The following is a 26806-nucleotide window of genomic DNA, read 5'->3' on the forward strand; positions in this document are numbered from 1 at the left end:
ATATCAACTGTATTTCTGGTCTATTCTCCTATGGATGCTGATCTTGCCTTTAAAGACCTAATCACCCCTTTTCATTCTTCATTAGCATTTTCTTTTTTTAATATTTATTTATTATGTTTACAGTGTTCTGCTTGCATGTATTCCTGTAAGCCAGAAGAGGGCACCAGATCTCATTACAGATGGTTGTGAGCCACCATGTGGTTGCTGGGAATTGAACTCAGAACCTCTGGAAGAACAGTGCTCTTAACCTCTGAGCCATCTCTGCAGCCCCTTCATTAGCATTTTCAAAAGCCAAGGATTCAATTAATATTTGTCTTGTGTCTCAATCAGATATCATTCTTGTTACAGCTGATGTTAATCTGTGTTTAAAATCAGTGGAGGCCTTATATAATTTTAGTAAATGATGCAGTCTTCTTTCCTGATTCTTCAACCCTGTCCCAAGCATTTAAAGCCTCTACGTGACATAGAATCAGGGTGTCTCATCCAACATACACTGTCTTTGCAAATCAGCATACTGACCCTCATCTAGAATTTGGTCTTGGAAATCCCATGACCTCTAGCCCTACCTTGTTGTTTGAGGGCCCTGGCTTCCTCTCTCCATCAAGTTCTCCATTGTAATGGAGGACCAACTTCTAATACTGCTGAAACTAAATTCTTTCAGTCTTGTGGAATAGTCCTATTCCTAGTTGCCCATGAATTTAACACCTGTCTTACAAATGGTGAATGCATACCATATGAAACTACTGCTTCCTCAATTCTCGTTAAGTCTAACATATCTACAGGATTCCAATTAACTTGTGCAGAACCTTGGGGATACATATCATCTAGTAGTTGTTGTTGAACAGTAGCTGGATATATTAATGTTGGTATTCTAATAACCTTAGTCCATTCTTCTCCAGATTCACAATGCAATTATGTGGTAAATTCTATTCTAAATTCTTCTGTATGTATCTGAGCATTTATCTTTTCTCCTCTTAATTCCTCTGTCTGTATCTCAGTATTTTTCTTATTTCATTAGAAAGTGTTTCTAAGGCTCATTTGTTATTGGTCAAATTCTCATATTTGGCACTAATATCAACCAAATTTTTCAGGGATAAGACAAGAATTACCAAACCAATAATGGTTATAATTGACATTATGTAAGTCACAGTTATTTATCCTCTCATTTAATTTTTCCACTTTTAAACTATCCATTTTAGAATCACACAGAGATCTAATTCCCTCTATTGTAACATTGTTTTTCATTTTTATCATGGGAAAATTTTCTTTTCAATATTATATAATTCTCTCCTACTCTCCTAAAAGATTTCCACAGTCTCTCACCAAATCTGTTGACATCTCTGGGCAAGCGGCAGCTGACTGTTAGCGTGGAGAGTCCCAGACAGCAGATGCAGCAGAGCCAGGTAGCATGACCCCTCCTTCCCTGTGATTCTTACCACACATGGAGCATGAATTGTTGACTTTTTATTATTTACAGTGACTTCCCCTTAAGCAACTACTGTCCTAATCAGTGACTGTAACTCTGTTTCTACCAGCAGCGGTTTAATGGAATTCAGGCACTGACTCTTTCAAAGCTCTTAAGGAGAACTTTATCTAGTTCTCTATCCCTCTAAAGAACTAATGATTCAAAGGTTGAGGTGGAATTCTGCTTACTCAGAGAGGCTGAATAGCAAGTAGCTAACCTTGTTCCTTTTCTTGTGCCTTCCAAAATGCCTGCATCCTTCTGCTCAGCCTTCACTTAAGAACCCCAACTATACATGGTTCCTCCCTACCACTTCCTGTCAGCAACTTGTTGACTCAGCCTCCTCCTTGCAGGCTAATTTTATTTAATCAAACAAATATAATACATCTTTGCATTGTTAACAAAAGCAGTAGGAAAAAATGCAACACACTTTAAAATAATATTCCACAACCTAGACACATGTGGTTCAACAGGTCTGGAGATAACAGGCCATGTTTCATTGTGATGTTTGAATGAGGATGTCATCCACAGGCTCCAGTGTTGAAACACGTGGTCCCTAGTTGATGGTGCTGTTGGGATGTTTCAGACATAGGCCTTGCTGGAGGAAGTATGTCACTGGAGGAGGGCTTTAAGAAATTTAAGGCTCCTTCCTCCATTTGAGTTTGCTCTCTCTGCTTCCTGCTTGTGATTTATGATGTGAGCAGCTGAAGCCACCATGCCTGCCACCTGCTGCCTCCTTTCTGCTATCATGAACTTTTACCCCTCTGGAACTGTAAGCCCAGATAAACCCCTTCTATAAGTTGACTTGGTCATGCTGTCTTATTAAAGCTGTAGAAGAGGAGCTAATATGCTCATGTTTGACAAATATGGCCTCATTGGACTAAGTAAAACATAATTAAGAATGTAAAAATATAGTCAAACAGTTTAAGGATGAAAATTCACTGAGGCATAAGCAGATGATGTGCAAAACTAATTAAGTTTCATTTGCCAGAAGTCTATATAAGTACTTAAAACACAGGTATAAGAAATACTGCATGCCTTTAGAAGTCATATGAAAATACCTGTTACATGTTAGCAGTTAATTATCTATAGTCATTTGCACTTAATGAATGTTCAGGTATCAAGCAAAAGTTCCCCAGAATGCTTTATAATTTTCTCAATATATTAGTGACTTTCCCCTTTGTGTTACTACAATTCCAGAAAGAAATAACTTAGATAGGAAATACTTATTTTGACTCATAGTGTTAGAGGATTTCAGTCCATCATATTGGCGAAGGATGTGGGCACATGCATTGGAATCTCTCACATCCTGGAAGGCCAGGAAGCAGAGAGCAAGGTAGGAGCTAAGGCCTGGGTATAAACTTTAAAATCAACCATCTAGGAATCACCTTACAAAGTGTCCAGAACCTTCCCGATGGCTCCATGAACTGGGAAACAAGTTTTAAAAAATACAGCTCTGTAGTAAATATTTGAGATTGAGCCCTAACAACCTGCATCTAGAGTCAACCTATTAAAGAAAGGGAGGAATTAGCTTTTAATTTTCATTTTCTCCTGACTTTGCCTTTCTATACCTCTCAAGCACTCATTTTGGGGGTGGGCAAAATAAGGTTTCTCTGTGTAGTCCTGGCTGTCCTGGAACTTTCTCTGTAGACCAAACTGGCCTTGAACTCAGAGATCTACCTGCCTCTGTCCCTGGAGTGCTACAGGATTAAAAGCATGCCCCACCAATACCCAGCAATGAGTATTCTCATAGTGAGTAGTAGGTATCTAAAAGTTGGGAGGGGCTGGAGAAATCTGAAACCTTGACAGTCTGTCCAGAGTATGGAAAAACAACAAATGTCCATAAGTCTGTAGGAAGATATAAGGATGTAAAGATGTTCTGGCTTAGTTAGGGTTTCTATTGCTATAAAGAGAAACTGTGACTACAGCAACTCTTATAAAAGAAAAACATTTAGTTAGGGTGGCTTACACTTTCAGATGTTTAGTCTATTATCATCATGGTATGACATGGTGGTGTGCAGGCAGACATGATGCTAGAAAAGTAGCCGAGTGCCCTACATCTTTACCTGCAGCAGCAGGAAGTGGTCCTCCTCACTGGGCATGGCTTCATCATATATAAGACCTCAAAGCCTACCTTCACAGTGACACACTTACTCTAACAAGGCCACACCTCCTGATAGTGCCACTCCCTTTGGGGTCCATTTTCTTTCAAACCACCACATTCCACTCTCTGGCCCCCAAAGAGCTGTATCATAATGCAAAATGCATTCAGTCCAACTTCAAAAGTTCCCATAGTCTTATATAACAGTCTCAAATTTATTTAAAAATCTAAAGTTCAAAGTCTTCTCTAAGATTCATGCACTCTCTTAACTGTAATTCCCTATAAAATCAAAATAAAAAAGCAGATCACATACTCTCAACATATAATGGCACAGGGTATACATTACTATTCCAAAGCATAGGGAAGGGAGCATAGTGAGGAAATACTGGACCAAAGTAAGGGAATATTGGACCAAAAACTAGCCGTGTCCTCTAGCAGAAATCTTAAAAGTTCTTATTAATAGGATCAAACCCAGACCAGGTATTGGGGTGAATTCTGGAAGATCAGAGAGACAGAACAAGCCACAGATAACCTCACCTGGCCAACTTCTCAGCTGGTCTTGTTTCCTCAGACTGGATTCTTCTGTGTCCTTATCCCAATGGCTCTCAGCTGAACTGCTTGCTGCTCGAAAGCCTGAAGATTAACCAGCCGAATGCTTAACCAGCCAAATGCTTCTAGTTTCTGATCCTCATGCCTTATATACCTTTCTGCTTTCTACCACCACTCCCTGGGATTAAAGGCTTACTTTCTGGGATTAAAGGCCTGAGTCACCATGCCTGGCCATTTCCAATGTGGCCTTGAACTCACAGAGATCCAGAAGGATTTCTACCTCTGGAGTGCTAGGATTAAAGGTGTGAGTGCCACCATTTTCTAGCCTTTGTATCTAGTGGCTGTTCTGTCTCTGACCCCAGATAAGTTTATTAGGGTGTACAATATTTTGGGGATACCACCACAGGGTCTAAACTCGGCATCTCCATGTCTGATGTCAAAATACTCTTAAGATCTCTAGCTCTGTCCAGCTTTGTTGACTACAACATACTTGTTTCCCTTGGGCTGGTTCCACTCCCTGATAGCAGCTCTCCTCTGCAGGTATCCCATGACTCTGGCATCTCTTACATCTTGGGTTCTCCAAGACAATCCAGGCTTCAACTTCACAGCTTCACAAAATGGCATCTCTAGGCCTCCAGTCAGGGACACCCCTGACACATACCCGGCCTCAGTGGCTTTCTTTGATCATGGAGGCAAACTCCATAAGCTACTTCTATCCTTAACTCTAAAGCCAGAGCCACATGGCTGAAACTGCCAAGTTCTGCTACTTGCTGGAGCTGGAAGATGACCCTCTTATTCAATTACATCTTCACCAGCTTTCTGTCTTTCATGGTTACCTCCACTGACTAAGCTTGGCTGTTCTGGAACTTGCTCTATAGATCAAGTTGCCTCAAATTCAGAGATCCTCCAGCCTCTGCCTCTAGAGTGATGGAATTAAAGGTGTGCAACACCACACCCAGCTCTAAAATTTTCTTTAATTCCTTTTCATAAGTTAGAAACTTAGCTGGGTGGAAGCTTGCCCTGAGGTCAGGACTCCTTTTATTCCATTTCTTAATCTGTGTGTCTCCTTGAACACAGGGTTTAGTTCCATTTCACTTCCTGATGTTCCTTTTCCAATTTACTCTGCTCAGCTTGCTCCTTTTCATTATAAATCTTCATTAGAGTTACTGCTAATAACCACATTACAGAGTCTATACTAGGTTGTTTTGAGATTTCCTCTGTCAATGGAATTAAAACAAAACGCTTCACTTTAGCCTCAGGCAGACTCTTTGGGCAAGGGCAAAAAGCAGCCACAATCTTTATTAAAATATCACAAGAATGATCTCCAGGCCACATATTAATATTCTTCTCTGAAACCTCTTGAGCTAGGCCTCCACAGTTCAAATCACTCTTAGCACCACTGTCTTCCATGATCCTACTAGGACGGCCCATTAAGCCCCACTTAAAGTCTTCAGCTGCCTTTCTAATCCACAGCCCCAAGCTCCATATTCCTTCAAACAAAAACGTGGTCAGGTCTATCATAGTGATACCCTAGTCCCTGGTACCAACTTATATCTTAGTTAGGATTTCTATTGTGGTGAAGAGACATCATGACCATGGCAACTCTTATAAAGAAAAACATTTAATTGTGGTGAGTTGCTTACAGTTCAGAGGTTCAGTCCATTATGAGCCTGATGGGACATGGAGGCATGCAGACAGACATGGTGCTGGAGAAGTAGCTGAGAGTCCCACATCTTGCAGGCAATAGGAAGTGAACTGTCTCACTGGGTATTGCTTGAGCATATGTGAGACTTCAAAGCCCACCTCCACAGTGACACACTTCCTCCAACAAGGCCACACCTACTTCAAGAAGGCCATACCTCCTAATAGTGCCACTCCCTTTGGGGGGCATTTTCTTTTTAACTACCATACTGTCCTATGGAAATCAGATATCAACTCACCCTGGTAGGAGAACTGGAAGGAGAAAAGGCCAACAGAGAAAAGCTTGAGAAAGAGTTTGTTGAATGAGTTCGAAGTCAATGTCTTTGAGTTGGGTTTGGCACAGTGCTTGCTTCAGCATTCCAGGTTGTCAGACTGGAGACTGACAAGCCAGATTCATCACTGCCTGTGTTTTTTCCTTGAGACTCGGTGAGGAAATGAGGTTTATTACAAACACAGGGATCTGTTCCACCCACTTCCTAAGCAGGAAAGAAAGGCCTTGTGGAATTTCTATTTTGTAGATAGCATCAAGGAGAGAGGAGATAACCTCAGGCACAAGCCTACTTTATTATGATTGGTCTAAGAGTGTTGATATTGACTAAAATCATTCACAATAAATAATAAAAACAAAAACTAATAATACATTGAGTGCATCTGTTGATTTTCCTGTTGCTTGAGTTTCCCCCTTTCAAACAGCAGAAACGTCCATTAGAATGGCTTAACAATCAGGACATTTACTTTTTTTCACATACTGAAAAGTCTACAGGTAGATGGTTTCTGGATTGACTAATACTGCAACCTGAAGATTTCATGGCTTCTCTGCAAAATTCTTAGCTTTCCTCATGAAAACAACATGGAGGTCACAGCTCATAAAACAATGTCTGGATATCCAAGGGGATTGGGACACTCTTTGTCTTTTGGAGGCTCTGCTTTTTTCAGAGAAGAAAATCCAAGAATCCTTCAACAGAATTCCCAAGTTTATTTGCTGAGACTAAGTCTTAAGCTCACTTGCAGAGTGGTCATTATGGCATATGTTCCTGCCTGGATTTCCTGGTCCATGTCTAGTCATGTTCAAATGCTCAGCATTTATTCACAGGAGGGAATGGTTGAGAGGTGGCAAATGACATCTTCTTCCAGTGGCCAGGCATATTAATAAACACTTGGCAAAGTCTCTGCATTTAACCCTACTCCAAACCTACTATGTAGTATATTAGTAGTCAAATTCTGAAGAAACTGAGGCATAGGGAAACCATATAACTCACCTAGGACCACACAGCTAGCAAGCAATGCATGGAGAATTCTTATTTCATGTAGTATTCATTAAATTCCTGATGTGTACAAAGAGACCATGAGAAAATGGGGACAATCTTTGCCTGCCAGTGTTGCAGTTCAGTGGAGGACTTCTGAAGAACAAGTAAGTGGCAGCTCTGGAGGTGTCCAGGCATGCACAAGCTGTGGCCAGCTCATCAACAGTATAGACTGGACAGCTAGCTGCAGTATGAGTGGGCCTGGAGAGGCAAGCAGGTACCCCAGGAAGCTCTGTCCTGACAGGAAATCCCCAGAAGCTCAGTGGAACATGGAACATAGAGCAAAGGGCACAGCGAGGTCAAGGTTCACCTTGGAAGGGTGGTACTTGCTATGGGAAAGAACGTTTCTTTCTGTTTGTCAAGCTTTCCAGTGTTAATTGGGCATTGTGTCCCCAGGAATTGCAGCCGACACAGGCTGCAGTGACCCTAATCCAATTTAGAAGTGTGCTTCTGCCCCTCTGGTGTGATGCCTGCTTGCACATGGTATTGAAGGTAATCTTTCTTGTGCTCACAGAAAGTCAAAGACAAGGAAAATATCTCCCCAAGGCACATGCTTTTAATCAACCCCTAAATGGTACAGAAGTTACCATTTCTCATATCATATCAAGGTAGCTTTCCTTGAAAATAGATTTTTTGGTATTTTTTCCAGTGCATTCAAGAGAAACTTCTTTTAGCAGAACAGTTATTGAATAGGAGAAAATATAAGTGAAGATGAAAATTAATTTAGATAAACCAAAAAGGCATTTTCAACTAAAACCATTTCAATAGCATTAAATTAACCTGCAGCAGAGCTTGAAAAGACCATTGTATTTCTTGTATATGAAACAATACTTATCATTTGGTAAAAACACCACAGGTTCCCACAAGAAACAATGGGTTTCCCCTCTCACTCCAAGGCTCTGAAGACTGTTCCATGTGATAACCTTGACCCTTTTGAGTTAATGACTTCTAAATGATTGCCATATCACAGTGTCTTCCTTGCCAGCCCTTCCTACCATTTTCTTTCCCTAACCCTCCCAGTACATGGGCTAAATACAGAATACACAGGCTGGAAGGCCAGACCCGAGCTGTTTGTTCTTTAGGCACAAATACTGAAGATGCTAAGCAGTGTATTGAAGAGAACGGGATGGAGAGATGACTGAGCATTGGCGTGCTGGCTGAGACTTTAGGTTCTAATAAGTATAACTGAATGCAGTTGTAGATTTATTGGCGTCCATATATTGTTCATTTGCAAGGGTTTAAATTTTTTTTTTTTAAAAAATAGTAGATTTGGAGCTGGCTACTGAGAATCAATCCTTTCTCTCTGTTCTTCCAGTGCCATCTTCACAGTGATGCCCACCAGCCTGGGACCTGAAGCCATTGCCAGGCTGGACCACTGGTTTCCTGTAGTCACTCTTCCCCGTCACAGACACAGGAGAGACTAAGGCGTTTTAAATCTCAATGGAAAAAAATAGTACATATGCAGCCTAAACTCTCTTGAGTCCTGAGTTCATGTATCAACTATCTATAGAATATGTTGCTTTCCTATTAGGCCCCTGGCATTCAACATGATGACGTCAGAACTCCCACATGTTTCTATCATCATTTCCTTGCTCCTCTGTGTTAGTGTAGAGCCCCCATCTACCAGTGTCCTGAAGTCAAAGCCCCGATTTACCCCTTGTCCTTTACCTGCCATTCATAGCAAGTCCTAAGCTGCAGCTTGGCCTCTCCCTCCTAAGCACATCTGGACTGACTCAGTTACCCCTGGGTATAAGCTTGGTGAGCCCTTATTTCTCCCCTCCCTTACAACCTCCCGTCTGACTGTTCCACAGATGTTCTTGCCTCCCTGTACTCAGGCAGCTGTGACTCTTTTCAGGGAAGGAGAGTATCAATTCCCCACTTACAAGGCTCCAAATGAGTTGGAAGTTGCTTTCAAGGTAAGAGCCTAGCTCCTGACCTGGTCCCATGCCTTGCTAGTCCACTCCCCAGCTCCCAGGTCCCAGGAAGTTCCCCTTGTCCTGCACGTTCAGATACAAAGGTCTTTTGTGCCTTCCACAGTCTGCTCCTGGCCTTTAGCTGGCTACTGACCATTCCAGGCCAGGGTGTTTAGGTGACTGAATTAATTAGCTGGGTTTTCTTACTTCAGTTTTCTAAAACATCAGGTACTGTCTCTCACACTGCTTAGAAGTGATTTTTTTTATGGCAGATGAGAAAACACAGAGAGGGAGAGTGTACCACATGCTTTGTTTTACTTAATTGTAGTGTTTTTTTTTTTTTTTATTACATAAAAGTTGTAAGAACTTTTGAGACACAGTCACACCAGTGACATCTCAGCACAAGAGAAACTTAACCAGAAAGCCACTCCACTGCCCTGCTCTTCCTTTCTTTAGTAAAAGGAATGCGAGGTTCGGGGTGGGGTGGGGGGGGTGGGAGGGGGAGAGTGGGGGAGAGGGGGTGGGGGAGGTGTGGGGGGGTGCTCACACAGGACACCAAGGAAGTTAGTGTCTCTTCTCTAGCATTCAAAACAGCATGGTTCCTCAGTGGTATTTCCATGCATAGTTTGGTTTGATTCCTACCTGTCCCACTCCACTCCCAGCCTCTCTGCCCCCCCCCACTGTACTGTTCTCTCTCTGTTATTCCCACGCTCTCCTTCCTAGTTTCATATCACATGTCTCCTGTTCTCCAGATCCCTTGACTAAAGCCTCTAATCTTCTCTTCATGGGCACCTTTGTAGTTTCCTGGCCCTAGATGCTAGGATCTGCATGAGAGAGACGATGCAGTGCTTGTCTTTCTGAGCCTGGCTTACCTCACTTAGCGTGATTTCCAATTCCCTGCAAGTTTGGTGATCCTGTTACTTTCTGTAGCTGATTAGGATTCCATTGTGTCTAAGTGCCACATTTTCTTTATCTGTTGTTCTGTTGATACTGTGAAGAAAAGTAGCATAAACATGGTTGTGTAAGTGTCTCTGTGGCAGCAGAAGAGGTTTTTAGGTACATGCTTAGGAGTGGTGTGCCCGAGTCATATGGTAATTCTATTTTTAGTTTTTTTTTAAGGGGGTGTCCACATTAGTTTCCACAGTAGCTAGATAAATTTATGTTTCCAATAGCTGAAAAATAAGGATTCATCTTTCCCCATATCCTCACCAGCATTTCTTACCATTTATTTTCTCGATGGTAGCCATTCTGAATGGTGAGATGAGATCCTAAAGTAGTTTTAATTTGCATTTCCTTAATTGCTAAGGATGTTCAGCACTTTACAAAATATTTATTGGCCATTTGTTTCTCTTCTTTTGAGAACTGTTTGGTTCACTGACTCATTTATTGATTAACAGTTTTATTTTTCTGCTGTTCTTTATGTATGCTATTTATTAACCTCCTGTCTGAGCAATAGCAGGCAAAGCTTTAGGCTATGGGCTGTCAGTTTACTCTGTTGACAGTTTCTTTTGGTGTGCAGGGACATTAGAATTTCATGTAATCCCATTTGTCAATTCTTGGGGCTACTGTCTTCCTTTTTTGTCCTTTCTTTCTTCCTTCCTTCCTTCCTTCCTTCCTTCCTTCCTTTCTTTCTTTCTTTCTTTCTCTCTTTTTCTTTTTCTTTTTTTGCTTTGAAAGTTCTAGTCACAGAATTCTTTACTATACCTATACCTTGGAGTGTTTCTTAAGTTTTAATTTGGAAATTTCAGTGTTTAGGGTTTTAAGTAAAAGGTCTTTATATGTGACGTGAGAGATGTGGGTCCTATTTTATTCTTCTCTTGGTAAATATGCAACTTTGGGCAGTGCCATTTAAAAATACACACACACACACACACACACACACACACACACACACACACACACACACACTTTTTTTTTCTGGAACTCAAAGTTCTGCATAATTTCTCCAGGTTCTCTCTCTTCTCTTCAATAAGTACCCAAATTTAAGAGTCAAAGACTGAAGTATTTCCAAAAAGTTATAAAAGGGATGTGTCATGTTTGAGTATAAAATGTCCCTCACAGGCTTCTGTGTTTAGTGCTTGGTTCCAGATAAGTGGTACAATTTTGTAAGGTAGTGAAAACTTTAGGAGCTGGAAACAGGTTAGGGCAGTGGTTTCTGAGGGCCAGGCCTATGAAGGTCATACCTGATCTCTTTCCCCTCTTCTCTCTACTTTCTTGTTTTCTGTTGCCACAGTACTCTGCACGAGGCTGAGGAACAGGGACTGATATATCTGAAGTCATGAGCCAAGCTCTTTCTTTTCCTTTAAACTGTTCTCTCAAGCCTGAATTCAAAAATATCCAACACAAGGCTTCCTTGGTCTATCAGCTGTTGGTTGCAATGGGGCATGTCTCTTGTGCCATGATGAATCCCAAGACTCTGGGTCCAGGTTTGTGCTCAAAGTGGTGGTGGTTTTCTGAAAAGAAATAATTTTGAAACAATTTTTGTTATGCTTTTTCCCCCAATCTGAAATATAGACAGCAACCCTTATTAAATCAGTTAATGTCAAGAGAAGTTTCTTAAGATACATGATTTGATTTGTGTGGGGAGCTACACTGGGCACCAGCTGCCATGTGTCTTTGGAAACCAATAGAAACCAGCTCATGTGCTTAAACATAATCAGCCTAGACAGGCAGGCAGAGATACATGGTGTGCTGATGCATGGGAAGAGGGACACAGTGGGAGAACAAGACTTCATCTCCTTCCTGAGTGTAATCGAAGTCGACTTCAATTTAGAGATTACATTACAGATGTGCACAGACAGGGGACAAAACAAGTGTGTTCACCAAAATATTATAGGAAAGTACTCAGAACTACAGCCAATTGCAAAGTTATTTACTATACACACTCGGCTAAAATGAAGGAGGCTGGGAAACTCTAAGTTTCCATTGCTAAATAAATGGCTGAATAAATGATGGAAATCAGAAGATCACATAAATATCTAGTGGTAGATGCCTACAATATTGGCACTGGGAGGATGAAGCAGGAAGAGTGTGATTCTAGCCTGGTCTACACAACATTAAGTCTGCCTCCCAAAAACAATGCATATGAGTGCACACACACACACACACACACACACACACACACACACACACACGCACAGACACACACGGAAAAATTTCTAGTTCTAAATGTATTATGTAGACATAACTTTAGAATGTCTTGAGTTACAATAGCCTCATAAATCAATTAAAAACAATACACAGTGAAAACATGTTCACTTAGCCAACACATGCTTGTGCAGTGCTGTGCACTGGCTGGGTAGAGCTGGCACTTCAGGTACACTGCCTCACACCTCCTCAGCATGGATGCTTCTGACTGGAGGATGGTGCTTTATCTCATGACCTGTAGCCCCATCAGTAAAAGCCCAGAAGCCTTGCCCAGAGTCCTTAGTAGATAGAGGAACAGAGAACCTGCCTCAGTGCTCTGAGGCATCATCTCACAGGAGCCACAATGTTCAAGAGTGGGATTCACTGAGTTGATTTTTGCCTCTGAACTTTCAGATGTGGTCTGGACACACTAGGAGGACTTCAATTTTCTGTGGAGCCAACATTCACAATCTGCTTCTCCTAGGGAGGTGTGTGCCAAAAAAATGGTCTGCTTCTGACTCCAAAGCACAGGAGAGTTTACCTTTCTTCCAACTAGTACTGGGACGAGGGCTGTTAGAGGGCTTCTGGCTGACGCTTCACCCAGAGCATCCTCCAGGATGATCCTATTGAACTCATGGCTTTACAGAGGCATCTAATGGTAAGGAAAGGGGCTGTATCCACAGCTGTCTCCCATTTCTTCTGGGAATGAAGGATGCTGAGCTCAGTACACTGATGATGGTCATGTCTGCTTTGTGGCTGGGCCAATGAGTTGTAAAGCAGGGCTTTATTTGATCTTTGGAGAAATTCTACAAAGCAGCAAGTCATTTTCATCCCCACAATCAGCATCATTTTATAGATATAAAAACTGAAACTTGAAGAAGAAAGCAAGGTGGCCAACGTCACAGGTTTAGTAGATGAGCCTGCCTGACTTCAATGCCTGTGTGTGTGTGTGCTCGCGCTTCTGTGAGGTCCTTTGCTCTTTTAATTTACCCAGAGTCACCCCAGTTTCTCTCACTTCTCTCCTGTCTTTGGGAGTTCACCTGTCTTTCAGCCTTTTGAGTGAGGCTGCTTGTTTTCTGCTCCTTCCAGGCTTGCGCACTTCAGTGGTATGGCTGGGGTCTAGGGGAAGCCAGCTGGTTGGTGTCCTGTGGGAAGCATGGCAGGATGCAGAGAGGGCATTTAAGTGAGATGAGCGGCAGCGGCCTTCTTACTAATGTCTAGGTCACTTGTCTCATCTCCTAGATTTCTGTTCATTTCCCAGCCTGACCTCCCAAGCTCCAATCAACCCTGACATCCCTCAGGTATCTGTTTAGTACATTTCCCATCGGTAAGTAACCTAGACCTGGAGTCTATTGTTTGCAAGTTACAGTCCTAGGTCATGCATCTAGAGGCTACTGGATGCAACCGTAATCCCATATTTGAATTAGCTTGAACAAAAATTATATTATCTCCCGTAGAGAAAGCAGAGAAAGCTTCAGGGGTTTCTTCGGTCTGGTAGAATGGCCCACCCCACCACTAACCCAATGCTGCTCTACAACTCCTTTTGGGTCTCCTAACTTTCTACGGGGATGGTAAATCACGTTGGATTCAGTGTTGGCCTCTGTATCAGTTACTTTTCTGTTGTGATGAAACACCGTGACCAAAAGCAATGTTTAAAAAAATGTTTATTTTAGTTTTAGTTTCCAGATGGGGAATTAATAAGGCTGGGGAAAGAAAGAACAGCAGCATGTGGGTGGGGCAGGGAGCTGAGCGATCACATCTTCAACCCTAAACACAAGCCACAGAGAACGACCCGGGAGGATGAAGCCCACCCCAGCAATGTATTTCCTCCAGCAAATTTTCATCCTCCCTACACAGCACTTCCAACTGGGGACCACGCTTTCAGAGTGAGCCTATGGGGACACTTCTCACTCAAACCACCATAATCCCTAAAAGCCATTTTAACAAGAAGTTGACACATTTTGTCTTCTCTAATACACCAGGTCCAGTAGAATTCAAATTATACTGTTTAGTCTTATGGGGATAAATTCAAATTAGGAATCAAGGTTGGAGATGTTTAATAGAAATTTTACAAGGTTGCTTTATCTAAATCACTGAAATGTAAGTGTTCAGGGGAAATCACTTGTTGAAAATGTGAAAAAGGGAAGAGAGTTCTGTAGATCAGTAAAATAGAAACTCCAATATTTCAATCAACAAGATTTGTGTAAATGGCCCCATTTTCCCATTTCTCTCAGCAAAGGTCCAGCCTACCTGCTCCAAGTCTTCACCTTAGGTTAGTCAGTACTCTGACTGCACTGTCTAGACCTGTTCATGAGGGGTGGGGCACTCCTCACTGTTCTTTTGTATTAAGGGTCTCTGAGAAATAAATACTGCAGCACCTTATAAGGGAATGTGATGACCTCGTATAGTTTGAAGAGAAATATATGGTAGTCTCCACAGTACAAACCAAGTAAGAAACAGTAAACAGGAAACAAGGCAGGCAGCACTCTTATTTCTAACTCTGGAGCTGCAGAAGCAAGAGTTGATGTCAAGGAAGCAAAGTTGATGTGATAAGAGGCATTTCCCGCAGAGACATACAGGCCAAGAGCACTGGAAAAAAAAGGTGTGTGTGTGCTGAGGGATGTACCTCAATGACAGTCCACAGAGTAAGGGGTGTGTGTGCTGAGGGATGTACCTCCGTGACTGACAGTCCACAGAGTGAGGGGTATGTGTGCTGAGGGATGTACCTCAGTGACTGACAGTCCACAGAGTGAGGGGTGTGTGCTGAGGGATGTACCTCAATGACAGTCCACAGCGTAAGGGGTGTGTGTGCTGAGGGATGTACCTCCATGACTGACAGTCCACAGAGTGAGGGGTGTGTGCTGAGGGATGTACCTCAGTGACAGTCCACAGAGTGAGGGGTGTGTGTGCTGAGGGATGTACCTCAGTGACTGACAGTCCACAGAGTGAGGGGTGTGTGCTGAGGGATGTACCTCAGTGACTGACAGTCCACAGAGTGAGGGGCGTGTGTGCTGAGGGATGTACCACATGACAGTCCACAGAGAAGAGACGTCCGTGTGGCAGCTATCCTCTCCAATGTTGCAGTGTATGTGAAGATCTACCTGGAAATGGGGGTGGGTTTTGCAGTGTTGCAACACAAGGGGCCAAAGAAATCAAGTTTCATGTTCTCTCCGCAGTTATCAACGTGAATGTGAGAAACTAGCTTTTTAAATGACACTTTTACCCCATCAGCCTCTTGCCATGAGAATTCTTCAGTAAGGAGCAAATGGCATCTCTAGCTTATGACTGACAAAGTGACAGGAGAACTTATAAACAATGAGGTCCTGGGGCTCTGAAAAACAGAAGCAAAATTCCACCTTTCAAGACTGGAAATACTGGGCCTAACTGTAGCAGTGGTCCAGGCCTGTGTGTGGAGAGGTAGGGTAAGAAGCACCACATGTGATTCACAAGATGGAGCAGTTATTTTGCCTGAAACATGAGTCAAGTATGCTGGAAAAGTGACGTGCTCCTGAATTGTCCACAGAAGCCCAGCTGCTTCAACAGGTCCCACCCAAAGAAATCAGAGCAGGGCCCATAGCCATTGGTTACAGAGAGCCGTGAACTAGCTCTCTCTTGGTCTTTCTTTTGTGATTTCTCCTTTATGCCGGTTTACAGACACATGGCAGAGAACTAAATACTTGTGTGTGTGCATGTGTGTACACATGTGTATGTATGTGTGTGTGCGCGCATGTATATGTGTGTGTGTGTAGGCCACAGATCAATGTTGAGTGTCTTCATCAATTGCTCTTTTCCTTATTATTTGAGGTAGAGTCCGTCATTGTTTGGAGCTCACTAATCTAGACTGGCTACCCCGATAGCCCCAGAGACCCTCTGACTCCATTTCCCCTGGGCTGGGATTAGAGACCCGTGCTTTTTATGTGGTTCCAGGGAATTAAGCTCAGCTCCCCATGTTAAACTGCAAGCTCTTCACTGACTGAGCCCATGCCCTGGCCAGACTTCTCTTTCTTAAAGAAATGGGAAAGTGCACTGTTTAAATACCAAAACTCTTGTTTTCTCATAAGCACACAGTTCTCTTAGCTTCAAAATCTGTCCCCCTGTTCCCACAGGTTTGCTCTAACCAAAGCAGACTTTGACAAAACTGCAGCACACCACTAATAGGGGCATGCCGGAGGTGTGTTGATAATCAGTTGATTCTACATCATTTGACACAATGGAAAAATGCATTAATTAACAGAGTGACCAGGGCACTTCAGGCCATGGTGACGGTGTTACAGAGGTCATGGGAGGTATTTACTGGAAACTCTTAGCGTTGGCATTTTCTCCACTTATTATCAGTAGTTTCCCCTATATTCCACTCTTCTTCCTCTTTTATTCTAAACTGACCTCTCTATCTACTTAAATAATACAAATATAAGAATTCAATCTGAACATCAGGATGATGCCCTCACAATTAACATAATCTTTTTAAGATTTCAACAGTGACTGTCTAGAAGGCAGTATAGTCATTGCTCACCATCAACTCCATGAATATGGTGTAGTGTGGCTTGTGATGTCATTGTTTTATGAAATACATTGATAGTCTTAGGAGGAAATAGTTGAGGGGCTACAATTGTTTAGAAGAGAGAATCCTGTGAGGATAAGTCTATACCTTCATAAGGAGCTGAAGGAGGGGCAAGACCGTCACTATAGTTAAGCTATGGCCTATCTGATGTTATTTTAGAGGAAACTTGAAAAGGATAATCCTCTTTGTATTTTCCTACTAGTTAGAAATCCTTGATCCGATTTTTCCTTTGGATTATAAATTTCAACAAAGTTTCTCATGCTTCTTTGCAGAATAGATGTTGACATTTATTTTTAAGGATTTGCCTATTTATTTATTTGTTTGTTTGTTTATTTATGTGTTTATTGTGTGTGTGTGTGTGTACACACAACATGTATGCATTGTCTGTGGAGCACAGAAAAAAAGAACTAGACTCCCAGGAACTAAGGTACTAGATGCCATGAGCCATCCTGTGTTGGTGCTGGGAACTAAATCCTGGTCCTCTGCAATGGAGCCATCTCCCCAACACCCAGACAGAATTCTTTAATCTTTTTTAAAATACTGTCTATATATGATGTATAAGGTACCTTTATAAAACATTTGTATTTGAATCTCATAACTTGTGATCATTTTAACCATGCTGTATCTGCAAAAACTGAGACTAAGAGTGACTGGGACCACTTACATCTAAGACTAACAGAAGATGCCAAGTGTCCTGCTTGAGGTACGGGTCACTGCACAGTTCATGGTCAAAGTCTGAATGAAAGACACGTGAGGGGGTGCATGCAGGAGTGAGAGAAAGGGGTGAACATGGAGGGGACTCGGAAGGATTGAGATGAGATGAAGAGAAATGCCACTTTTGAATGACCACTCAGACAACTCTTGACTCTGTGGCTATAGTTTGTCAAGGAAAGATGTGGATTTTACTTTTGTCTTTAGTTTATACTTCTCAGTAACTATGAGCTGAATCTCAGCTCTTCCTTTCTGTCTTAGTAAGGATTTCTATTGCTGTGAAGAGACATCATGACCACAGCAAGTCTTTTAAAGGAAAAACATTTAATTTAATTACATTTTCAGAGGTTTAGTCCATTATCATCATGGTGCAACATGGTGGTGTGCAGGCAGATGGGGTGCTGGAGAAATAGCTGAGTGTCCTACATCTTGACCTGCAGGCAACAGGAAGTGGTCTGAGACACTGAAAGTGGCCTGAGCATATATGAGACCTAAAAGCCCACCCCCACAGTGACACACTTCCTCCAACAAGGCCACACCTTTTTCCACAAAGCCACACCTCCTAATAGTGCTGCTCCCTATGAATTTACATAGGCAATTACATTCAAACTACCACACCTTTCCTGGAATGAGCTGGTATGCAAGTCACGTAATCTCTGTAAGCATCAATGTCTTCATCTAAATGGGGATAATCCTAGAAGCTGGGTTAGCAGGTAAGTTAAATGGATACTGTATGTAAAGCAATCAAGAACATCAGTACCTTGGATGTGTTCATCATTCAATGGGGACCCATTCCTCATGTGTAGCATGCCTGTCAGGTTGGGCCACCTAATGTCTGAGTCCTTTTATAACTTTGGAGATCACACATGCTGGTCATTAATGGTGTTTTCCAAATATTTCTTTATTTGAGCATATGTCTGGATTGTGCTTCCCTGTGCCTCTCCGAGGTCCCCAAATTTGAGTTTGGCTGGGTAGCTTACTTTAGCAACTAAAGTGTATGTGGAAGTGATGTGTGTCACTCCAAGTTAGAAGGTTTAGTCACCAGTGTGTTCCTACAGTGTCTCCCTTTGACATGATGGCCTCCAGTCTTCCATCTAGAGATCGTTTTCAATCTGTGTTCTAGGATGATGGAGAGAGAGAATGACTCAGGACAGACAGAAGGACAGATAGATCATTCATTACACAAGAGTAAGTGATTGAGAAAAAACAATAGAAACAAAGATCAATTTATGTGAAGCATTACATAATCAAAGCAATTTATGTAAAGTCACCAAACTTAGGAAGGTTCTTATTGTGGTATAACATGAACTGTCCTGACTTATTCCTCCAGCTGTGCAGCTGAGTGGAGACAGATGCCCTTGTGTCTTAGAGACACATGAAGATGAGCTGGCAGCTTTCACAGCCTCTTCTGCAGGCACTTCATTTGAGGTTGACTAGGCAATGGATGCACCTAAGCACATTATTCAGGAGCTGAGGATCCAAGGTGAGAGCAGTGGGTAGCTCCACTCACTGTCTCCTCTGGTAGCAGCAATGTAGGAAACAGGAACACTTGTATTTGGATCCTTGGTGGGAGCTGCTGTAGACTACTGGGTCTGGATGTTGAGCACCTCTGGCTAAGAGTCCCTATGGCAGGAGTCTTGTGGAATGGCTCTTACCCTGGCCCAGGGTGTTGTCTCATCTTTCCGTTCCTGCCCATTTTCCAGCCTTCAAAATGACTCAGCTCTGCAAGCAGCTGATATAATTTCAATTCATTCATTTTCTGATTAAATCAGCGAGAGTGTGATGCTTGCAAATAAGATTCCCGAGTAACACAATATATAAGTTAATTTTGAAATTCTCTTTGTTAATGTGCAGAGCTATTTTAGTGTATCCCTGGCAGCATGAGTTTGTTGCTCCATGCCAACAATGCACTTATTTTAGAGATGAGCACATTTCATGTCAGTAATTCCTTTTTAAAGTATTAAAAATCTGATAGTCAAAATCATTTCTTCTACACGTTCCCTTTAAAATAAGCCACAATTAACTGATTCTCCTGCATTATTAGCCCATGGAACTAGCATTGCCTCATCAGAAGAGAGTGAGTCCTTGTGTTGCAGTCACACTGTTCTCTGTGGTTTTCACTTGCCTTGGGCTGATGGGAAGTATCCCAGAATACCTTGGGAGATTTTCTCTAGCTCCACGACTCGTAAGTGTAGGTCTCTGGTACAAGGGTCAAAAGTCCTGCTAAGGGATCATTTCCCAGGTGCATACCATGACTAGTTTGGTACCTAGTTATAGATCTTGGTGGCACTGGACAACTAAGGTGAGTGTGAACACGTGTATTGTGGGTGTGAGGAGGGAGAGAATCAGCACCAATGACCAGCAGATATGAACTTCTATATAATCTGTTTATACTTTTGAACCTGTTTAAAAAAATTAGGAAGAGTAACCTACTCTTTTTGTTGTTGTTTTCGAGACAGGGTTTCTCGTGTAGTTTTGGTGCCTGCCCTGGAGCTCATTCTGTAGACCAGGCTGTGGTGGTATTGTGCTCCCTAAAATATTGTGTGCCCTAATAAATTTATCTGGGGTCAGAGAACAGACAGCCACTAGATACAAAGGCTAGAAAATGGTGGCACTCACACCTTTAATCCTAGCATTCCAGAGACAGAAATCCCTCTGGATCTCTGTGAGTTCAAGGCCACATTGGAAACAGCCAAGCATGGTGACACACGCCTTTAATCCCAGAGAGTGGTGGTAGAAAACAGAAAGATATATAAGGCGTGAGGACCAGAAACTAGAAGCATTTTGGCTGGTTAAGCATTTTGGCCTGGTTAAGCATTTGACTGGTTAAGTTTTCAGGCTTTGAAGCAACACAGTTCAGCTGGGATTCATTCTGGATGAGGACTCAGAGGCTTCCAGTCTGAGGAAACAGGACCAGCTGAGGAACTGGTGAGGTGAGATAGCTGTGGCTTGTTCTGTCTCTCTGACCTTCCAGTGTTCACCCCAATAACTGGCCTCGGGTTTGATTTTAATAATAAGAACTTTTAAGATTCATGCTACACCAGGCTAGCTTCGAATTTACAGATATCCACCTGGCTCTGCCTCCCAAGTGCTGGGATTAAAGGTGTGTGCCACAGCTACTCGGTGAATAACTTATTCTTAATGGGTATTTCAACATAGTAGTGTCTCCTGCTGAAGTTCAAACCAAAGGAAGTCTGATTTGCCTCCTTTTCAATCCACAAGTCTGAAAATATAAGTGAACAGCAATAGTAGGCTAGTCATAAAGCAGATGGAGAGCTAGACCAGCTGGCCCCGGATGAAGGCCACCCTCTGGTCTAGCTGCTTCTGCACAGCTGGAGAAGAAAAGAAAGGACCTTTTCTCAGGAGACTGAGTCCTCTCCATCAGCTCTCATAAAGACACAGCAAACTTTGTAAACAACCAGGGCACAGAGCTATTAGGCACTCCAAAGCTGGATACCATAGTGGGCCCTGGTGACCACTTCACACAAAAGCAGAGGCATTTTGCTCCTGATGTCAGCCACCTGGGTCGTTTTGTCGTTTCTTAGGAGGCGATACAAAAGCGACAAGAACCAAATCCACTAACATGTCCATGGCACACAGCTGTAGCAGCCTGAAGCTCACAAAGGCCTTGGTTGTAGGAAAACACCATTTTAGAGTCCTGGCTAAGACCTGCTCCCTCCAACTTCACTGCAATTTGTTCTGTGGATCTAAAGACACAGGTTACAAATGGAGACATCCCTCGGATTCAGTAACTAATAAAAAGCCAAAGGTATTTGTTTTATTTTGTTTTTTAACTACTATTGTTTTGCTAAAGGAACACTGCAACTCATTGAACTGATTCCTCAGGCACTGATGAAGCCTACCTTCACTTTTCCTGAGTCCTCTGTTGGGTACAAAGGATGCTCTTTAAATTACCTGTGGGGTAATTTCCCTCTGCCTTAGGGAAATATGACAATCTAATGATACTGACTTTCAGGAATAGGTGAGCCTTTGATTAGGACCCCAAAACATATGAACTTACCTCTCTCTAGGGTCTCCTCAGCCACCTATCCCCTGTGCCACTTGGAGAATATTAATGTTCTAACTTATGAGAACAACAACAGCTACCATTACGGTTGGTTGTTATAAACATTTTTTCATACAAGAAGAAATGGTGAGAAATGCAGGAGTTTAATAAATGAGAAGAAAGTCTGGCACAGAAAAAGGAGCATAATACATCTGAAGACAAGGAAGAGACAATTCTCCTCCCAGTATTTACTGAGCTCCATCTATCTCCACCTGCATATTTATTAAGTCCCTTCTTCTTCCCTCTGTTGCCCAAATGTACCACTCCAGTTGCCTATACCAGTTAAAATCTTTGCAGACATTAACTTCACAATCATTTCAGACATGGAGAGATCTCTGTAATCCATGAAAGACAGTAGGAAATGTGATATCAAACGATGAGAAACATAAAGGTAGGGATTAGAACCATGTGAGCTCAGAGCAGTGAAGAGACCTATGAACCAGACTACGGGAGGCCCACAGAGAGTGAGAGTGTTGGAACTGGCCCTGGAAGTCGCCCAGTTGACTCCCTAATGGCTCCAGTCTTCCTGGTGCTGTTTCCTGGAGAACAATGCCACAGACAGCTGCTTTTTTTTTATTTATTTTTTTTATCATCTTCCTTATCGTAGTTTTAGCTCACGTCTTCTATATTGTTCTGCACACTGCCTTGGCAGGGCACATGGGTGCCTCTGGGTAAATGACTTCTTCACTTGGGCTCTGCTGTGGTTTCTTCAGGACCCACCAGTGTGGTTGCCAGGTATATGCTCTGGATGAGCGGAGTTCTTTTTGGTATTTCGTGCCTTACTCCATTCTCTCAGGTTGGTAAAGAGTCTCCCATGGAGTCTGGTACACACCCATAACTGTGTCCATCTTCCAGCTCTTCCTTCTATGGAACAACCCTGTTTTGACAGACAAGTCTCCAGAAGAGATGCAGGTCAACCAGCAGGGAGCTGCTGCAGCAGCTTGAAGATGCCTCTGTTCCAAACCAGAAACATTTTCCTTTTGAAGACTTGTCCAGGTGTGTGATGATCGATTCACATGATAGGGGAAGCCCAGGCAACCACTACAGACTGGGGCCAGTATGTTCCTCACTTATACTCCAGGGAGTGATGTTCCTGAGATGGTGGACCAGGGCTTTTCTTTTTAAGACCTTAAAACTACAATAATAAAACCTGAAAACCCAAACAGATCAATACCATCTCTGTGCAGTCTGGGCCATTGATCCCCATAGCACCTAGTATTTACACGACTGTAACAGCTACTCATTTGATAGTGGCTGTTCCTATGAGATTTATATCTTAGACTAGTGAGTCCAACAGTGTTCATCAGTCACCCACAAGGCTGCTGGATCCATAGTCTAACAGCTGTGGGGATAGCAAACCCAGGGTTTGCATTTCTGATGAGCTCTCAGGGGACGCTGCTCTCTGGCCCGAGGACCACATTTAAACAATTTACCATCATGGCCGTGGGACAGCACAGCCTGTCTCTTGACCTTTCAGCCTCCTTTGCTGCCCCTTGACTTTACCTTCAGCCGCCCGGTCCCCTCTCCTGCAAATCTGCTTGCAAATCATCTTTGCACAAACACAAATGATCATTTCGGCTGAGACGGTCATTGACATTCCTCTCCACACATTCCTTCTGTAAGGAAACCTTTTGGCTGGAAAGCTCGAAGATTACCAGTGTGGCCTGATCTCCAGCTCCCTTTCTCTGGGTACATTAATGTGCTGAGGACAGCCCGTCTGTGATACTGCAGAAGGTGGGTGAGGGTGGGGGCTGTTCCTGCCAGACTTCTATGAAGGAAAGAGGCGAGGCACAGACAGTACCCTCGTCCTTCTTTTCGTGGGCTCCCTTGACAGCATTTAATCCTCATTATTAGAAGGACAAGAGGAGGTGACTTCAGGACATGTTTAATGAAAATCTCATAAAATTCTAGGTACAGACAGCCTTGTTTCCAGGCCCAGGCGAGGGGTGGAACTTCCATAGTGTGAACCTCATCATCAGTGGTTGAGGTCTCCTCAGGAGCCTCTGCATTGTCCTGTGCATCGTGTTCTCTTGTTCTCCCCCGCAGGAGTCTGGGAGCAGTCCAGGAAAAAATTTGCCTGCTCTTGGTATCTCACACATACTGAAAAGAGGGACACATATCAGAGGGTAAAAAGTATCCCAGGAACCGAGAGAAGTCTAATGTTGCCTAAAACAGCAGGGACACCTCTAGTAAGCAGGGGAAGCTATCTGGGACAGGGAGAGCAAGGGAACTCTTACCACATGTTTATTTGACTTGAATAACAACTTAACTACTGGTCTTAAAGCAATATCTGAGGCTTTCTGGGGTAGACGATCTCTGGCTCAGAACTAAGAGCAGTCTTTCTCCTTGGCTCAGTCTGTGGCAAGGGAAGCCTGGCTTACTCACTAAGCTCCAGAATCTTGGTAAAGATGGCCAATTCAGGTATTTGTCTAGACCACTGTGGGTTGTGACTCTGCATGGGGCCATATGACTGAATATGGGGGCCATAAAAATTCACTAACAGTAAAAGGTTTCTGTGTGTGCAACAACCAAAACTTAATTCAAAATGAACTGTGAAATGGTCTGAGGGTCTCTGCCAGGGCTCCCTTGTGGTATCACATGGCTTCACTGCAGCCTTGGTTCAGAACACACAAGTGTATTTTTACATTGTGCTTGTCAGCATGCAATCTAACAAACTCTGCATAAGTGCACTGTTCATGCCATCCTGCCGTACACCCTGCACAAGCACTTGAAACATCTGGCACCATCACACATTATGACCTACAGTATGTTTCTGCTCTTATAGAAACAATAGTTTAATTACCAGAAGCAAAGACTTTTTAATATTTTCTTACCATCATTCTTCAGCATGTAAATTTCAAATTGATGATATCTTTGGGTTGGATTGTGTAGAATCTTTGGTTTTTAAAAATTACACTGGGTTGCTGCCTTGAATTTTGTAAAGAAACCATTAAATAAATTTGGGGATTAAGAAAAAATTTTCAACAATTTCTGAAATGGCCCGAAACATGCTGTGTCATTTGTATCTGTATTTATGTGAAGGGGCATTCTCAGCAATGATCATAAAATCAAAATAGCCACAAATCCCGAAATCAGTGGATATGCCTTCTGTCTTGATGTATTGAATACATTCAGCCAGAATTTAATTCTTTATGTAAAAGCAAACAGGTGCATTTGTCTCCTTAGAATGAGAATTTGCTTTTGTCTTGAGTAAACGGTAAAACTTATGCACACTAAAGAATTGCTTTAAGTTTCTTTATGATTTACCATCAGTATGTTTGATTGACATACCTGTTCTCTACATCTATTTACTTGCAAGTGGGAAAGGCTGAAGAGCCCTGGTCCAGGCTAGGTTAGCCACGGAACATTTGCAGTCTTGCTGTGGTGCCTGGTTCTCAGGCAGGAAGCCGGAGGCTGGGACAGCCTGCCAGTTCCTTTCATGCTTATTCTCTTTTATCCTGGGTAGCCAGGGCCCGGAAAGCAGCAGCGGGCTGGGGATTTAGCAGCCAAGGTAATGAATTTTGCAGTGTCATTTGCATGTTTAACCTCCCTGTGCTTCTCTTATTCTCCAACAGATGCAGGCAAAGCCATTTGCGTAGAAATTTCCATGCTGCTGAACAAGGCTGGGATTCGGGTGAGATAAATAATTGTGAGGTCTGTTTGAGTTGTGTTCCCATAGGTCTCTTTGAAGAAGAGTATTCTGAGCAGCTGAGGTATAATAGTGCTTTGTCAGTGGCTCTTGCCTGCATTTGTATTTCACACACAACTCAAGTATCCTTTTCTTACCTGTCTTCCACACTGAGACAGACACATTAAATTCAGGCTTCTCTGTTGTGTGGAGGCAATCCCAGCCATGAACTCAGATGACGTGGTCTTAAGTTATGGCTTCCCCCTGACAAACTCCGCCATGCTTTCTGTGACATTGCCAAGAATGGCCTTGCTTCCTCAGCAGGGCCATCGACTGTGCAAACCAAAAAAAGGTGAGTCAGTTTATAAGACTGTTAAGAGTGATGTGAAATGGAAAATTTGGGGATTATAAGTAACATGTAAATATTGATTATATTGGACCATAGTGATCAATACCAGTTCACCTATAACCATCTACAAAGACCACTTGTGCTGCCTTTTAGGGCTTTTTTTTTTTTTTCAAATAGGGTCTCATACAGTCTTCAAACTTCCTACAAAGCAGAGGCTGGCCTTGAACTCCCGATCTACTGTCTTGACTGCCCAAGTGCAAGGACTATGTGCATGCCTGACTCAAGATAGTGTTTACATTTAGATATATCATATATACTAGCTCATTTCTAGACCATTACTTTCCCCTTTAATTTAATTAATTTAGTTAGTTTCTAAAGATCTAATTTTATTTTTAATTATGTGATTTGTGTCTCCGTGTGGGTTCCTTCATGTGAATGCAGTACCCATGGGGGACAAAAGAGGACATTACTCCCTCCAACACACACACGGAGCTGGAGTCACAGGTGGTTGTGGGTTTTAGGATCTGAACTCTGGTCCTCTCCAAGAGCAGCAAGTGCTCTTAACTACTCATGGAACCACATCTCCATCCCAAGGCTGTTACTTTTCTGAGTCATTTAATCTTAGTCTCAATTTTCATACATTATCTTCTAGGACAGGGCAAAGAGTCTACCTCACATAAATACCTGAAAAGATTCTAGCCATCCAACCAATAATATTGTCTTATCATTTTGCTTTTGAACTGGGCCAGCCCCAAGCACTTTTTGGTATGTTGTAGAACAAACCAGAACAAGATTCACCTGGTGCTTTTACCAAGAGAGGAGCCATTAGGGAAACTTTCCTGATAAGTACTCTGACTCTATAAAAGGCTGTGAAGTTTCCATTACTGGTATCTGTCTCCTGTGACTCTGTGAAGGAACTGACTTTGGGGTCTTATTACCCATCTTTGTGCCCATCCTTGCAAAACAGTCATCACCTACCCTACAGCTCTGAATAATGTATACACACACACACACACACACACACACACACACACACACACACACACACCCCTTGAGCTTTATGCTACTGTGTGTACTGACCACTCCAGGTGTGCTTTCTATGCTTCCCGGGTGTGAGACACATCTTTGTTATTCCATGGAATCCGGCACTTGGGAAGCATGTTACCCGTTGGAAAAGCAGACATGCTTTTTACAGGAAGAACCTGAATATTTTAGGCTATTGGTCACTGCTGCAGTTTCTCAGGTAAACAGATCAACTACTTTGCTTTATTGACCACATTTTAAATGTTTGATTTAATGTCCATATTGTGGTGATCAGAGGTAGCAGAAACAATA

Source organism: Peromyscus maniculatus, chromosome 9 (genome assembly GCF_049852395.1).
Source record: "Peromyscus maniculatus bairdii isolate BWxNUB_F1_BW_parent chromosome 9, HU_Pman_BW_mat_3.1, whole genome shotgun sequence".
NCBI lineage: Eukaryota > Metazoa > Chordata > Mammalia > Rodentia > Cricetidae > Peromyscus > Peromyscus maniculatus.